Below are 16880 nucleotides of genomic sequence, written 5' to 3'. Positions count from 1 at the left end.
CCGCTCCAGGTGTCCCCTTGTCTCCCAGGGTGCACTCTTCCTCTAGAGCCCACATATGCAGATGAGGCCCATCCACTTGCCTCCCCTAGCTGTAGGGGGCCTTGCGCGTCCACTGGAGAGAAAACGGGGAGATGCTGGAGGTGCTTTGCCAGGGACACGAGTGGCCCTTTCTGGCTGCATCCACCCACCCGAGGCGGCAAGCTGCTGCCCTGGCTTCAGTCTCCTGCTGCTGCTGCTGCTGCTCCAAGTTAGTTTGGCGACAACGTGTCCGCCTCTGACGGGGCTCTGCATTGGAGCGAGGGCTGCTGTCTGCCCCTGTGCCTTTTTCACGCGCCGTGTTTGTTAAAATTAAAAGCGGAATGGAGGAAAAATGTAGTTCAAGACGGAGAAGACGAACGCCGCCTATCGGGCACAGAGTAGCAAAATGCCTACAGCACCTGGTATTCCCAGGCGGTCTCCCATCCAAGTACTAACCAGGCCCGACCCTGCTTAGCTTCCGAGATCGGACGAGATCGGGCGCATTCAGGGTGGTATGGCCGTAGGCGAAGAGTGCGCCGATTCCGAGCCTCTTGTGCTGTGTCGGCTCCTCCGACGTCCACTGCCCTCTTGCAAGGCTGAACGCTGTCCTCTGCAGTGTGCTTCTGCCCTTCTTTTTGCCTCAAGCTCAGGAGCCACAGCTGCCAGCTTGGAAAAGCAACGAGCAGCTCCATGCACCCACTTTTGAAATACCCACTTGCCTACTCATGTTTGCAAAGAAAGTGTCTGTAAATTCAGGCCAAGCCACACTTGCACTCACTCACCCAAGCATCCGTTCCTTACAAAACTTTAAAAAAAAACTCGGAAAGAAAGATGGAAATAAACACACACACAATTTTCCTGCTGGGGGCTCCTCGACGCTTTGGAAGGCAGAGGGTGATGTTGGTTGAGGCCCTTACCATCTCGGGCTGGTGACCTACAAGTCCAGGAAAGAAGCAGGCCCAGTAACAGCAGCTGAGGCCCCCAGCCCAGCCCAGCCCAGGCAGGCATCAGCTTAAGGCTGACTCTCTACCCCACTGCTGCCCCAAGTTGGTTTGGCAAAAGTTTGCAAAGAAGCTGCCCGTGAATTTACCTCAAGCCACACTAGCACTCACCCAGGCGTCAGTTCCTTACAAAAATAGAAAGCACCTCTAAAAAAAGAAGAAATAAACACACACACAATTTTCCTGCTGCGGTCTCCTCGACTCTTTGGAAGGCAGAGGGCGATGTTGGTTGAGGCCTTACCTTCTCAGGCTGGCGGCCTACAAGTCCAGGAAAGAAGCAGGCCCAGTAACAGCAACTGAGGCCCCCAGCCCAGCCACGCCTAGGCAGGCATCAGCGGAAGGCTGACTCTCTATCCCAGTGCTGCCCCAAGTTGATTTGGCAAAAGTTTGCAAAGAAGCTGCCCGTAAATTTACCTCAAGCCACACTAGCACTCACCCAGGCGTCGGTTCCTTACAAAAATAGAAAGCATCTCTAAAAAAAGAAGAAATAAACACACACAATTTTCCTGCTGGGGTCTCCTCGACTCTTTGGAAGGCAGAGGGCGATGTTGGTTGAGGCCCTTACCTTCTCGGGCTGGTGGCCTACAAGTCCAGGAAAGAAGCAGGCCCAGTAACAGCAGCTGAGGCCCCCAGACCAGCCCAGCCCAGGCAGGCATCAGCTGAAGGCTGACTCTCTACCCCACTGCTGCTCCAAGTTGGTTTGGCAAAAGTTTGCAAAGAAGATGCCTGTAAATTTAGCTCACGCCACACTAGCACTCACCCAGGCGTCGGTTCCTTACAAAAATAGAAAGCATCTCTAAAAAAGAAGAAATAAACACACACACAATTTTCCTGCTGGGGACTCCTCGACTCTTTGGAAGGCAGAGGGCGATGTTGGTTGAGGCCCTTACTTTCTCCGGCTGGTGGCCTACAAGTCCAGGAAAGAAGCAGGCCCAGTAACAGCAGCTGAGGCCCCCAGCCACGCCTAGGCAGGCATCAGCAGAAGGCTGACTCTCTACCCCACTGCTGCCCCAAGTTGGTTTAGCAAAAGTTTGCAAAGAAGATGCCTGTAAATTTAACTCACGCCACACTAGCACTCACCCAGGCGTCAGTTCCTTACAAAAATAGAAAGCACCTCTAAAAAAAGAAGAAATAAACACACACACAATTTTCCTGCTGCGGTCTCCTCGACTCTTTGGAAGGCAGAGGGCGATGTTGGTTGAGGCCTTACCTTCTCAGGCTGGCGGCCTACAAGTCCAGGAAAGAAGCAGGCCCAGTAACAGCAGCTGAGGCCCCCAGCCCAGCCACGCCTAGGCAGGCATCAGCAGAAGGCTGACTCTCTACCCCACTGCTGCCCCAAGTTGGTTTGGCAAAAGTTTGCAAAGAAGATGCCTGTAAATTTAACTCATGCCACACTAGCACTCACCCAGGCGTCAGTTCCTTACAAAAATAGAAAGCACCTCTAAAAAAAGAAGAAATAAACACACACACAATTTTCCTGCTGCGGTCTCCTCGACTCTTTGGAAGGCAGAGGGCGATGTTGGTTGAGGCCTTACCTTCTCAGGCTGGCGGCCTACAAGTCCAGGAAAGAAGCAGGCCCAGTAACAGCAACTGAGGCCCCCAGCCCAGCCACGCCTAGGCAGGCATCAGCGGAAGGCTGACTCTCTACCCCAGTGCTGCCCCAAGTTGGTTTGGCAAAAGTTTGCAAAGAAGCTGCCCGTAAATTTACCTCAAGCCACACTAGCACTCACCCAGGCGTCGGTTCCTTACAAAAATAGAAAGCATCTCTAAAAAAAGAAGAAATAAACACACACAATTTTCCTGCTGGGGTCTCCTCGACTCTTTGGAAGGCAGAGGGCGATGTTGGTTGAGGCCCTTACCTTCTCGGGCTGGTGGCCTACAAGTCCAGGAAAGAAGCAGGCCCAGTAACAGCAGCTGAGGCCCCCAGACCAGCCCAGCCCAGGCAGGCATCAGCTGAAGGCTGACTCTCTACCCCACTGCTGCTCCAAGTTGGTTTGGCAAAAGTTTGCAAAGAAGATGCCTGTAAATTTAGCTCACGCCACACTAGCACTCACCCAGGCGTCGGTTCCTTACAAAAATAGAAAGCATCTCTAAAAAAGAAGAAATAAACACACACACAATTTTCCTGCTGGGGACTCCTCGACTCTTTGGAAGGCAGAGGGCGATGTTGGTTGAGGCCCTTACTTTCTCCGGCTGGTGGCCTACAAGTCCCGGAAAGAAGCAGGCCCAGTAACAGCAGCTGAGGCCCCCAGCCCAGCCACGCCTAGGCAGGCATCAGCAGAAGGCTGACTCTCTACCCCACTGCTGCCCCAAGTTGGTTTGGCAAAAGTTTGCAAAGAAGCTGCCCGTGAATTTACCTCAAGCCACACTAGCACTCACCCAGGCGTCAGTTCCTTGCAAAAATAGAAAGCACCTCTAAAAAAATAAGAAATAAACACACACACAATTTTCCTGCTGCGGTCTCCTCGACTCTTTGGAAGGCAGAGGGCGATGTTGGTTGAGGCCTTACCTTCTCAGGCTGGCGGCCTACAAGTCCAGGAAAGAAGCAGGCCCAGTAACAGCAACTGAGGCCCCCAGCCCAGCCCAGCCCAGGCAGGCATCAGCGGAAGGCTGACTCTCTACCCCAGTGCTGCTCCAAGTTGGTTTGGCAAAAGTTTGCAAAGAAGCTGCCCGTGAATTTACCTCAAGCCACACTAGCACTCACCCAGGCGTCAGTTCCTTGCAAAAATAGAAAGCACCTCTAAAAAAAGAAGAAATAAACACACACACAATTTTCCTGCTGCGGTCTCCTCGACTCTTTGGAAGGCAGAGGGCGATGTTGGTTGAGGCCTTACCTTCTCAGGCTGGCGGCCTACAAGTCCAGGAAAGAAGCAGGCCCAGTAACAGTAGCTGAGGCCCCCAGCCCAGCCCAGCCCAGGCAGGCATCAGCGGAAGGCTGACTCTCTACCCCAGTGCTGGTCCAAGTTGGTTTGGCAAAAGTTTGCAAAGAAGATGCCTGTAAATTTAACTCACGCCACACTAGCACTCACCCAGGCGTCGGTTCCTTACAATAATAGAAAGCATCTCTAAAAAAGAAGAAATAAACACACACACAATTTTCCTGCTTGTATCCCCTCGACTCCTTAGAAGGCGGAGGGCAACCTTCGCCGCTGGTGGCCTTCACATGCAGGAAAGAAGCACACCCAGGAACAGCAGCTGAGGCTCCCAGCCCAGGCAGGCTTCAGCTGAAGGCCGACTTGGGAAGCACTGAGGCCAGACCCTGGGCTCCTGGGTCCCTCGGCTGAAGGCTCGAGGCCAGACCCCTTGGCTTCTGTGTCCCTTGGCTGAAGGCTCGACCAGTGCTCGACCAGGCTCGATCAGGCGAGATATTAGGTAGCATGGGGCCCAGCTGGGACTTCTAGGAAGCTTAGGGTGACGGCCGCTTCTGCCCCATCATCCAGAGGCCTGGCTATGGAGAGGCATGATGTGGCCTCCCTCCCTTCCTGCCTCTTGTAGGCACTTCTCCCCCGTGAGCACTTCCCGCTCCAAGTGTCCCCTTGTCTCCCAGGGTGCACTCTTCCTCTAGAGCCCACATATGCAGATGAGGCCCATCCACTTGCCTCCCCTAGCTGTAGGGGGCCTTGCGCGTCCACTGGAGAGAAAACGGGGAGACGCTGGAGGTGCTTTGCCAGGGACACGAGTGGCCCTTTCTGGCTGCATCCACCCACCCGAGGCGGCAAGCTGCTGCCCTGGCTTCAGTCTCCTGCTGCTGCTGCTGCTGCTCCAAGTTAGTTTGGCGACAACGTGTCCGCCTCTGACGGGGCTCTGCATTGGAGCGAGGGCTGCTGTCTGCCCCTGTGCCTTTTTCACGCGCCGTGTTTGTTAAAATTAAAAGCGGAATGGAGGAAAAATGTAGTTCAAGACGAACGCCGCCTATCGGGCACAGAGTAGCAAAATGCCTACAGCACCTGGTATTCCCAGGCGGTCTCCCATCCAAGTACTAACCAGGCCCGACCCTGCTTAGCTTCCGAGATCGGACGAGATCGGGCGCATTCAGGGTGGTATGGCCGTAGGCGAAGAGTGCGCCGATTCCGAGCCTCTTGTGCTGTGTCGGCTCCTCCGACGTCCACTGCCCTCTTGCAAGGCTGAACGCTGTCCTCTGCAGTGTGCTTCTGCCCTTCTTTTTGCCTCAAGCTCAGGAGCCACAGCTGCCAGCTTGGAAAAGCAACGAGCAGCTCCATGCACCCACTTTTGAAATACCCACTTGCCTACTCATGTTTGCAAAGAAAGTGTCTGTAAATTCAGGCCAAGCCACACTTGCACTCACTCACCCAAGCATCCGTTCCTTACAAAACTTTTAAAAAAAACTCGGAAAGAAAGATGGAAATAAACACACACACAATTTTCCTGCTGGGGGCTCCTCGACGCTTTGGAAGGCAGAGGGTGATGTTGGTTGAGGCCCTTACCATATCGGGCTGGTGACCTACAAGTCCAGGAAAGAAGCAGGCCCAGTAACAGCAGCTGAGGCCCTCAGCCCAGCCCAGCCCAGGCAGGCATCAGCTTAAGGCTGACTCTCTACCCCACTGCTGCCCCAAGTTGGTTTGGCAAAAGTTTGCAAAGAAGCTGCCCGTGAATTTACCTCAAGCCACACTAGCACTCACCCAGGCGTCAGTTCCTTACAAAAATAGAAAGCACCTCTAAAAAAAGAAGAAATAAACACACACACAATTTTCCTGCTGCTGTCTCCTCGACTCTTTGGAAGGCAGAGGGCGATGTTGGTTGAGGCCTTACCTTCTCAGGCTGGCGGCCTACAAGTCCAGGAAAGAAGCAGGCCCAGTAACAGCAACTGAGGCCCCCAGCCCAGCCACGCCTAGGCAGGCATCAGCGGAAGGCTGACTCTCTACCCCAGTGCTGCCCCAAGTTGTTTTGGCAAAAGTTTGCAAAGAAGCTGCCCGTAAATTTACCTCAAGCCACACTAGCACTCACCCAGGCGTCGGTTCCTTACAAAAATAGAAAGCATCTCTAAAAAAGAAGAAATAAACACACACACAATTTTCCTGCTGGGGACTCCTCGACTCTTTGGAAGGCAGAGGGCGATGTTGGTTGAGGCCCTTACTTTCTCCGGCTGGTGGCCTACAAGTCCAGGAAAGAAGCAGGCCCAGTAACAGCAGCTGAGGCCCCCAGCCCAGCCACGCCTAGGCAGGCATCAGCAGAAGGCTGACTCTCTACCCCACTGCTGCCCCAAGTTGGTTTGGCAAAAGTTTGCAAAGAAGATGCCTGTAAATTTAACTCACGCCACACTAGCACTCACCCAGGCGTCAGTTCCTTACAAAAATAGAAAGCACCTCTAAAAAAAGAAGAAATAAACACACACACAATTTTCCTGCTGCGGTCTCCTCGACTCTTTGGAAGGCAGAGGGCGATGTTGGTTGAGGCCTTACCTTCTCAGGCTGGCGGCCTACAAGTCCAGGAAAGAAGCAGGCCCAGTAACAGCAACTGAGGCCCCCAGCCCAGCCACGCCTAGGCAGGCATCAGCGGAAGGCTGACTCTCTACCCCAGTGCTGCCCCAAGTTGGTTTGGCAAAAGTTTGCAAAGAAGCTGCCCGTAAATTTACCTCAAGCCACACTAGCACTCACCCAGGCGTCGGTTCCTTACAAAAATAGAAAGCATCTCTAAAAAAAGAAGAAATAAACACACACAATTTTCCTGCTGGGGACACCTCGACTCTTTGGAAGGCAGAGGGCGATGTTGGTTGAGGCCCTTACCTTCTCGGGCTGGTGGCCTACAAGTCCAGGAAAGAAGCAGGCCCAGTAACAGCAGCTGAGGCCCCCAGACCAGCCCAGCCCAGGCAGGCATCAGCAGAAGGCTGACTCTCTACCCCACTGCTGCTCCAAGTTGGTTTGGCAAAAGTTTGCAAAGAAGATGCCTGTAAATTTAGCTCACGCCACACTAGCACTCACCCAGGCGTCGTTTCCTTACAAAAATAGAAAGCATCTCTAAAAAAGAAGAAATAAACACACACACAATTTTCCTGCTGGGGACTCCTCGACTCTTTGGAAGGCAGAGGGCGATGTTGGTTGAGGCCCTTACTTTCTCCGGCTGGTGGCCTACAAGTCCAGGAAAGAAGCAGGCCCAGTAACAGCAGCTGAGGCCCCCAGCCCAGCCACGCCTAGGCAGGCATCAGCAGAAGGCTGACTCTCTACCCCACTGCTGCCCCAAGTTGGTTTGGCAAAAGTTTGCAAAGAAGCTGCCCGTGAATTTACCTCAAGCCACACTAGCACTCATCCAGGCGTCAGTTCCTTACAAAAATAGAAAGCACCTCTAAAAAAAGAAGAAATAAACACACACACAATTTTCCTGCTGCGGTCTCCTCGACTCTTTGGAAGGCAGAGGGCGATGTTGGTTGAGGCCTTACCTTCTCAGGCTGGCGGCCTACAAGTCCAGGAAAGAAGCAGGCCCAGTAACAGCAACTGAGGCCCCCAGCCCAGCCACGCCTAGGCAGGCATCAGCGGAAGGCTGACTCTCTACCCCAGTGCTGCCCCAAGTTGGTTTGGCAAAAGTTTGCAAAGAAGCTGCCCGTAAATTTACCTCAAGCCACACTAGCACTCACCCAGGCGTCGGTTCCTTACAAAAATAGAAAGCATCTCTAAAAAAAGAAGAAATACACACACACAATTTTCCTGCTGGGGACTCCTCGACTCTTTGGAAGGCAGAGGGCGATGTTGGTTGAGGCCCTTACCTTCTCGGGCTGGTGGCCTACAAGTCCAGGAAAGAAGCAGGCCCAGTAACAGCAGCTGAGGCCCCCAGACCAGCCCAGCCCAGGCAGGCATCAGCTGAAGGCTGACTCTCTACCCCACTGCTGCTCCAAGTTGGTTTGGCAAAAGTTTGCAAAGAAGATGCCTGTAAATTTAGCTCACGCCACACTAGCACTCCCCCAGCCGTCGTTTCCTTACAAAAATAGAAAGCATCTCTAAAAAAGAAGAAATAAACACACACACAATTTTCCTGCTGGGGACTCCTCGACTCTTTGGAAGGCAGAGGGCGATGTTGGTTGAGGCCCTTACTTTCTCCGGCTGGTGGCCTACAAGTCCAGGAAAGAAGCAGGCCCAGTAACAGCAGCTGAGGCCCCCAGCCCAGCCACGCCTAGGCAGGCATCAGCAGAAGGCTGACTCTCTACCCCACTGCTGCCCCAAGTTGGTTTGGCAAAAGTTTGCAAAGAAGCTGCCCGTGAATTTACCTCAAGCCACACTAGCACTCACCCAGGCGTCAGTTCCTTGCAAACATAGAAAGCACCTCTAAAAAAAGAAGAAATAAACACACACACAATTTTCCTGCTGCGGTCTCCTCGACTCCTTAGAAGGCGGAGGGCAACCTTCGCCGCTGGTGGCCTTCACATGCAGGAAAGAAGCACACCCAGGAACAGCAGCTGAGGCTCCCAGCCCAGGCAGGCTTCAGCTGAAGGCCGACTTGGGAAGCACTGAGGCCAGACCCTGGGCTCCTGGGTCCCTCGGCTGAAGGCTCGAGGCCAGACCCCTTGGCTCCTGTGTCCCTTGGCTGAAGGCTCGACCAGTGCTCGACCAGGCTCGATCAGGCGAGATATTAGGTAGCATGGGGCCCAGCTGGGACTTCTAGGAAGCTTAGGGTGACGGCCGCTTCTGCCCCATCATCCAGAGGCCTGGCTATGGAGAGGCATGATGTGGCCTCCCTCCCTTCCTGCCTCTTGTAGGCACTTCTCCCCCGTGAGCACTTCCCGCTCCAAGTGTCCCCTTGTCTCCCAGGGTGCACTCTTCCTCTAGAGCCCACATATGCAGATGAGGCCCATCCACTTGCCTCCCCTAGCTGTAGGGGGCCTTGCGCGTCCACTGGAGAGAAAACGGGGAGACGCTGGAGGTGCTTTGCCAGGGACACGAGTGGCCCTTTCTGGCTGCATCCACCCACCCGAGGCGGCAAGCTGCTGCCCTGGCTTCAGTCTCCTGCTGCTGCTGCTGCTGCTCCAAGTTAGTTTGGCGACAACGTGTCCGCCTCTGACGGGGCTCTGCATTGGAGCGAGGGCTGCTGTCTGCCCCTGTGCCTTTTTCACGCGCCGTGTTTGTTAAAATTAAAAGCGGAATGGAGGAAAAATGTAGTTCAAGACGGAGAAGACGAACGCCGCCTATCGGCACAGAGTAGCAAAATGCCTACAGCACCTGGTATTCCCAGGCGGTCTCCCATCCAAGTACTAACCAGGCCCGACCCTGCTTAGCTTCCGAGATCGGACGAGATCGGGCGCATTCAGGGTGGTATGGCCGTAGGCGAAGAGTGCGCCGATTCCGAGCCTCTTGTGCTGTGTCGGCTCCTCCGACGTCCACTGCCCTCTTGCAAGGCTGAACGCTGTCCTCTGCAGTGTGCTTCTGCCCTTCTTTTTGCCTCAAGCTCAGGAGCCACAGCTGCCAGCTTGGAAAAGCAACGAGCAGCTCCATGCACCCACTTTTGAAATACCCACTTGCCTACTCATGTTTGCAAAGAAAGTGTCTGTAAATTCAGGCCAAGCCACACTTGCACTCACTCACCCAAGCATCCGTTCCTTACAAAACTTTAAAAAAAAACTCGGAAAGAAAGATGGAAATAAACACACACACAATTTTCCTGCTGGGGGCTCCTCGACGCTTTGGAAGGCAGAGGGTGATGTTGGTTGAGGCCCTTACCATATCGGGCTGGTGACCTACAAGTCCAGGAAAGAAGCAGGCCCAGTAACAGCAGCTGAGGCCCCCAGCCCAGCCCAGCCCAGGCAGGCATCAGCTTAAGGCTGACTCTCTACCCCACTGCTGCCCCAAGTTGGTTTGGCAAAAGTTTGCAAAGAAGCTGCCCGTGAATTTACCTCAAGCCACACTAGCACTCACCCAGGCGTCAGTTCCTTACAAAAATAGAAAGCACCTCTAAAAAAAGAAGAAATAAACACACACACAATTTTCCTGCTGCGGTCTCCTCGACTCTTTGGAAGGCAGAGGGCGATGTTGGTTGAGGCCTTACCTTCTCAGGCTGGCGGCCTACAAGTCCAGGAAAGAAGCAGGCCCAGTAACAGCAACTGAGGCCCCCAGCCCAGCCACGCCTAGGCAGGCATCAGCGGAAGGCTGACTCTCTACCCCAGTGCTGCCCCAAGTTGTTTTGGCAAAAGTTTGCAAAGAAGCTGCCCGTAAATTTACCTCAAGCCACACTAGCACTCACCCAGGCGTCGGTTCCTTACAAAAATAGAAAGCATCTCTAAAAAAGAAGAAATAAACACACACACAATTTTCCTGCTGGGGACTCCTCGACTCTTTGGAAGGCAGAGGGCGATGTTGGTTGAGGCCCTTACTTTCTCCGGCTGGTGGCCTACAAGTCCAGGAAAGAAGCAGGCCCAGTAACAGCAGCTGAGGCCCCCAGCCCAGCCACGCCTCGGCAGGCATCAGCAGAAGGCTGACTCTCTACCCCACTGCTGCCCCAAGTTGGTTTGGCAAAAGTTTGCAAAGAAGATGCCTGTAAATTTAACTCACGCCACACTAGCACTCACCCAGGCGTCAGTTCCTTACAAAAATAGAAAGCACCTCTAAAAAAAGAAGAAATAAACACACACACAATTTTCCTGCTGCGGTCTCCTCGACTCTTTGGAAGGCAGAGGGCGATGTTGGTTGAGGCCTTACCTTCTCAGGCTGGCGGCCTACAAGTCCAGGAAAGAAGCAGGCCCAGTAACAGCAACTGAGGCCCCCAGCCCAGCCACGCCTAGGCAGGCATCAGCGGAAGGCTGACTCTCTACCCCAGTGCTGCCCCAAGTTGGTTTGGCAAAAGTTTGCAAAGAAGCTGCCCGTAAATTTACCTCAAGCCACACTAGCACTCACCCAGGCGTCGGTTCCATACAAAAATAGAAAGCATCTCTAAAAAAAGAAGAAATACACACACACAATTTTCCTGCTGGGGACACCTCGACTCTTTGGAAGGCAGAGGGCGATGTTGGTTGAGGCCCTTACCTTCTCGGGCTGGTGGCCTACAAGTCCAGGAAAGAAGCAGGCCCAGTAACAGCAGCTGAGGCCCCCAGACCAGCCCAGCCCAGGCAGGCATCAGCAGAAGGCTGACTCTCTACCCCACTGCTGCTCCAAGTTGGTTTGGCAAAAGTTTGCAAAGAAGATGCCTGTAAATTTAGCTCACGCCACACTAGCACTCACCCAGGCGTCGTTTCCTTACAAAAATAGAAAGCATCTCTAAAAAAGAAGAAATAAACACACACACAATTTTCCTGCTGGGGACTCCTCGACTCTTTGGAAGGCAGAGGGCGATGTTGGTTGAGGCCCTTACTTTCTCCGGCTGGTGGCCTACAAGTCCAGGAAAGAAGCAGGCCCAGTAACAGCAGCTGAGGCCCCCAGCCCGGCCACGCCTAGGCAGGCATCAGCAGAAGGCTGACTCTCTACCCCACTGCTGCCCCAAGTTGGTTTGGCAAAAGTTTGCAAAGAAGCTGCCCGTGAATTTACCTCAAGCCACACTAGCACTCATCCAGGCGTCAGTTCCTTGCAAAAATAGAAAGCACCTCTAAAAAAAGAAGAAATAAACACACACACAATTTTCCTGCTGCGGTCTCCTCGACTCCTTAGAAGGCGGAGGGCAACCTTCGCCGCTGGTGGCCTTCACATGCAGGAAAGAAGCACACCCAGGAACAGCAGCTGAGGCTCCCAGCCCAGGCAGGCTTCAGCTGAAGGCCGACTTGGGAAGCACTGAGGCCAGACCCTGGGCTCCTGGGTCCCTCGGCTGAAGGCTCGAGGCCAGACCCCTTGGCTCCTGTGTCCCTTGGCTGAAGGCTCGACCAGGCTCGATCAGGCGAGATATTAGGTAGCATGGGGCCCAGCTGGGACTTCTAGGAAGCTTAGGGTGACGGCCGCTTCTGCCCCATCATCCAGAGGCCTGGCTATGGAGAGGCATGATGTGGCCTCCCTCCCTTCCTGCCTCTTGTAGGCACTTCTCCCCCGTGAGCACTTCCCGCTCCAGGTGTCCCCTTGTCTCCCAGGGTGCACTCTTCCTCTAGAGCCCACATATGCAGATGAGGCCCATCCACTTGCCTCCCCTAGCTGTAGGGGGCCTTGCGCGTCCACTGGAGAGAAAACGGGGAGATGCTGGAGGTGCTTTGCCAGGGACACGAGTGGCCCTTTCTGGCTGCATCCACCCACCCGAGGCGGCAAGCTGCTGCCCTGGCTTCAGTCTCCTGCTGCTGCTGCTCCAAGTTAGTTTGGCGACAACGTGTCCGCCTCTGACGGGGCTCTGCATTGGAGCGAGGGCTGCTGTCTGCCCCTGTGCCTTTTTCACGCGCCGTGTTTGTTAAAATTAAAAGCGGAATGGAGGAAAAATGTAGTTCAAGACGGAGAAGACGAACGCCGCCTATCGGGCACAGAGTAGCAAAATGCCTACAGCACCTGGTATTCCCAGGCGGTCTCCCATCCAAGTACTAACCAGGCCCGACCCTGCTTAGCTTCCGAGATCGGACGAGATCGGGCGCATTCAGGGTGGTATGGCCGTAGGCGAAGAGTGCGCCGATTCCGAGCCTCTTGTGCTGTGTCGGCTCCTCCGACGTCCACTGCCCTCTTGCAAGGCTGAACGCTGTCCTCTGCAGTGTGCTTCTGCCCTTCTTTTTGCCTCAAGCTCAGGAGCCACAGCTGCCAGCTTGGAAAAGCAACGAGCAGCTCCATGCACCCACTTTTGAAATACCCACTTGCCTACTCATGTTTGCAAAGAAAGTGTCTGTAAATTCAGGCCAAGCCACACTTGCACTCACTCACCCAAGCATCCGTTCCTTACAAAACTTTTAAAAAAAACTCGGAAAGAAAGATGGAAATAAACACACACACAATTTTCCTGCTGGGGGCTCCTCGACGCTTTGGAAGGCAGAGGGTGATGTTGGTTGAGGCCCTTACCATCTCGGGCTGGTGACCTACAAGTCCAGGAAAGAAGCAGGCCCAGTAACAGCAGCTGAGGCCCCCAGCCCAGCCCAGCCCAGGCAGGCATCAGCTTAAGGCTGACTCTCTACCCCACTGCTGCCCCAAGTTGGTTTGGCAAAAGTTTGCAAAGAAGCTGCCCGTGAATTTACCTCAAGCCACACTAGCACTCACCCAGGCGTCAGTTCCTTACAAAAATAGAAAGCACCTCTAAAAAAAGAAGAAATAAACACACACACAATTTTCCTGCTGCGGTCTCCTCGACTCTTTGGAAGGCAGAGGGCGATGTTGGTTGAGGCCTTACCTTCTCAGGCTGGCGGCCTACAAGTCCAGGAAAGAAGCAGGCCCAGTAACAGCAACTGAGGCCCCCAGCCCAGCCACGCCTAGGCAGGCATCAGCGGAAGGCTGACTCTCTATCCCAGTGCTGCCCCAAGTTGATTTGGCAAAAGTTTGCAAAGAAGCTGCCCGTAAATTTACCTCAAGCCACACTAGCACTCACCCAGGCGTCGGTTCCTTACAAAAATAGAAAGCATCTCTAAAAAAAGAAGAAATAAACACACACAATTTTCCTGCTGGGGTCTCCTCGACTCTTTGGAAGGCAGAGGGCGATGTTGGTTGAGGCCCTTACCTTCTCGGGCTGGTGGCCTACAAGTCCAGGAAAGAAGCAGGCCCAGTAACAGCAGCTGAGGCCCCCAGACCAGCCCAGCCCAGGCAGGCATCAGCTGAAGGCTGACTCTCTACCCCACTGCTGCTCCAAGTTGGTTTGGCAAAAGTTTGCAAAGAAGATGCCTGTAAATTTAGCTCACGCCACACTAGCACTCACCCAGGCGTCGGTTCCTTACAAAAATAGAAAGCATCTCTAAAAAAGAAGAAATAAACACACACACAATTTTCCTGCTGGGGACTCCTCGACTCTTTGGAAGGCAGAGGGCGATGTTGGTTGAGGCCCTTACTTTCTCCGGCTGGTGGCCTACAAGTCCAGGAAAGAAGCAGGCCCAGTAACAGCAGCTGAGGCCCCCAGCCACGCCTAGGCAGGCATCAGCAGAAGGCTGACTCTCTACCCCACTGCTGCCCCAAGTTGGTTTGGCAAAAGTTTGCAAAGAAGATGCCTGTAAATTTAACTCACGCCACACTAGCACTCACCCAGGCGTCAGTTCCTTACAAAAATAGAAAGCACCTCTAAAAAAAGAAGAAATAAACACACACACAATTTTCCTGCTGCGGTCTCCTCGACTCTTTGGAAGGCAGAGGGCGATGTTGGTTGAGGCCTTACCTTCTCAGGCTGGCGGCCTACAAGTCCAGGAAAGAAGCAGGCCCAGTAACAGCAACTGAGGCCCCCAGCCCAGCAACGCCTAGGCAGGCATCAGCAGAAGGCTGACTCTCTACCCGACTGCTGCCCCAAGTTGGTTTGGCAAAAGTTTGCAAAGAAGATGCCTGTAAATTTAACTCACGCCACACTAGCACTCACCCAGGCGTCGGTTCCTTACAATAATAGAAAGCATCTCTAAAAAAGAAGAAATAAACACACACACAATTTTCCTGCTGGGGTCTCCTCGACTCTTTGGAAGGCAGAGGGCGATGTTGGTTGAGGCCCTTACTTTCTCCGGCTGGTGGCCTACAAGTCCAGGAAAGAAGCAGGCCCAGTAACAGCAGCTGAGGCCCCCAGCCCAGCCACGCCTAGGCAGGCATCAGCAGAAGGCTGACTCTCTACCCCACTGCTGCCCCAAGTTGGTTTGGCAAAAGTTTGCAAAGAAGATGCCTGTAAATTTAACTCATGCCACACTAGCACTCACCCAGGCGTCAGTTCCTTACAAAAATAGAAAGCACCTCTAAAAAAAGAAGAAATAAACACACACACAATTTTCCTGCTGCGGTCTCCTCGACTCTTTGGAAGGCAGAGGGCGATGTTGGTTGAGGCCTTACCTTCTCAGGCTGGCGGCCTACAAGTCCAGGAAAGAAGCAGGCCCAGTAACAGCAACTGAGGCCCCCAGCCCAGCCACGCCTAGGCAGGCATCAGCGGAAGGCTGACTCTCTACCCCAGTGCTGCCCCAAGTTGGTTTGGCAAAAGTTTGCAAAGAAGCTGCCCGTAAATTTACCTCAAGCCACACTAGCACTCACCCAGGCGTCGGTTCCTTACAAAAATAGAAAGCATCTCTAAAAAAAGAAGAAATAAACACACACAATTTTCCTGCTGGGGTCTCCTCGACTCTTTGGAAGGCAGAGGGCGATGTTGGTTGAGGCCCTTACCTTCTCGGGCTGGTGGCCTACAAGTCCAGGAAAGAAGCAGGCCCAGTAACAGCAGCTGAGGCCCCCAGACCAGCCCAGCCCAGGCAGGCATCAGCTGAAGGCTGACTCTCTACCCCACTGCTGCTCCAAGTTGGTTTGGCAAAAGTTTGCAAAGAAGATGCCTGTAAATTTAGCTCACGCCACACTAGCACTCACCCAGGCGTCGGTTCCTTACAAAAATAGAAAGCATCTCTAAAAAAGAAGAAATAAACACACACACAATTTTCCTGCTGGGGACTCCTCGACTCTTTGGAAGGCAGAGGGCGATGTTGGTTGAGGCCCTTACTTTCTCCGGCTGGTGGCCTACAAGTCCCGGAAAGAAGCAGGCCCAGTAACAGCAGCTGAGGCCCCCAGCCCAGCCACGCCTAGGCAGGCATCAGCAGAAGGCTGACTCTCTACCCCACTGCTGCCCCAAGTTGGTTTGGCAAAAGTTTGCAAAGAAGCTGCCCGTGAATTTACCTCAAGCCACACTAGCACTCACCCAGGCGTCAGTTCCTTGCAAAAATAGAAAGCACCTCTAAAAAAAGAAGAAATAAACACACACACAATTTTCCTGCTGCGGTCTCCTCGACTCTTTGGAAGGCAGAGGGCGATGTTGGTTGAGGCCTTACCTTCTCAGGCTGGCGGCCTACAAGTCCAGGAAAGAAGCAGGCCCAGTAACAGCAACTGAGGCCCCCAGCCCAGCCCAGCCCAGCCCAGGCAGGCATCAGCGGAAGGCTGACTCTCTACCCCAGTGCTGCTCCAAGTTGGTTTGGCAAAAGTTTGCAAAGAAGCTGCCCGTGAATTTACCTCAAGCCACACTAGCACTCACCCAGCCGTCAGTTCCTTGCAAAAATAGAAAGCACCTCTAAAAAAAGAAGAAATAAACACACACACAATTTTCCTGCTGCGGTCTCCTCGACTCTTTGGAAGGCAGAGGGCGATGTTGGTTGAGGCCTTACCTTCTCAGGCTGGCGGCCTACAAGTCCAGGAAAGAAGCAGGCCCAGTAACAGCAGCTGAGGCCCCCAGCCCAGCCCAGCCCAGGCAGGCATCAGCGGAAGGCTGACTCTCTACCCCAGTGCTGGTCCAAGTTGGTTTGGCAAAAGTTTGCAAAGAAGATGCCTGTAAATTTAACTCACGCCACACTAGCACTCACCCAGGCGTCGGTTCCTTACAATAATAGAAAGCATCTCTAAAAAAGAAGAAATAAACACACACACAATTTTCCTGCTTGTATCCCCTCGACTCCTTAGAAGGCGGAGGGCAACCTTCGCCGCTGGTGGCCTTCACATGCAGGAAAGAAGCACACCCAGGAACAGCAGCTGAGGCTCCCAGCCCAGGCAGGCTTCAGCTGAAGGCCGACTTGGGAAGCACTGAGGCCAGACCCTGGGCTCCTGGGTCCCTCGGCTGAAGGCTCGAGGCCAGACCCCTTGGCTTCTGTGTCCCTTGGCTGAAGGCTCGACCAGTGCTCGACCAGGCTCGATCAGGCGAGATATTAGGTAGCATGGGGCCCAGCTGGGACTTCTAGGAAGCTTAGGGTGACGGCCGCTTCTGCCCCATCATCCAGAGGCCTGGCTATGGAGAGGCATGATGTGGCCTCCCTCCCTTCCTGCCTCTTGTAGGCACTTCTCCCCCGTGAGCACTTCCCGCTCCAAGTGTCCCCTTGTCTCCCAGGGTGCACTC

At 53.8% G+C, this 16880-nt stretch overlaps 4 non-coding genes across 4 annotated transcripts; all 4 read right to left on the bottom strand.

The window, feature by feature from the left end:
• Nucleotides 1-425: 425 nt before the first annotated feature.
• On the bottom strand, nt 426-544 carry LOC138558993 (5S ribosomal RNA). Its single transcript, XR_011299111.1, has one exon. It is a non-coding gene; the product is annotated as a 5S ribosomal RNA (ribosomal RNA).
• Nucleotides 545-4954: 4410 nt separating this feature from the next.
• LOC138558982 (5S ribosomal RNA) lies at nt 4955-5073 on the bottom strand. Its single transcript, XR_011299100.1, has one exon. It is a non-coding gene; the product is annotated as a 5S ribosomal RNA (ribosomal RNA).
• Nucleotides 5074-9172: 4099 nt separating this feature from the next.
• On the bottom strand, nt 9173-9291 carry LOC138558971 (5S ribosomal RNA). Its single transcript, XR_011299089.1, has one exon. It is a non-coding gene; the product is annotated as a 5S ribosomal RNA (ribosomal RNA).
• A 3109-nt stretch (nt 9292-12400) lies between these two features.
• On the bottom strand, nt 12401-12519 carry LOC138558960 (5S ribosomal RNA). Its single transcript, XR_011299078.1, has one exon. It is a non-coding gene; the product is annotated as a 5S ribosomal RNA (ribosomal RNA).
• Nucleotides 12520-16880: the final 4361 nt, after the last annotated feature.

Source organism: Ambystoma mexicanum, unplaced genomic scaffold (genome assembly GCF_040938575.1).
Source record: "Ambystoma mexicanum isolate Mex_15411 unplaced genomic scaffold, UKY_AmexF1_1 Mex_scaf34, whole genome shotgun sequence".
Taxonomy (NCBI): Eukaryota; Metazoa; Chordata; class Amphibia; order Caudata; family Ambystomatidae; genus Ambystoma; species Ambystoma mexicanum.
The sequence above is the reverse complement of the archived record's forward strand: the minus strand, read 5'-3'. Positions and strand labels throughout refer to the sequence as shown.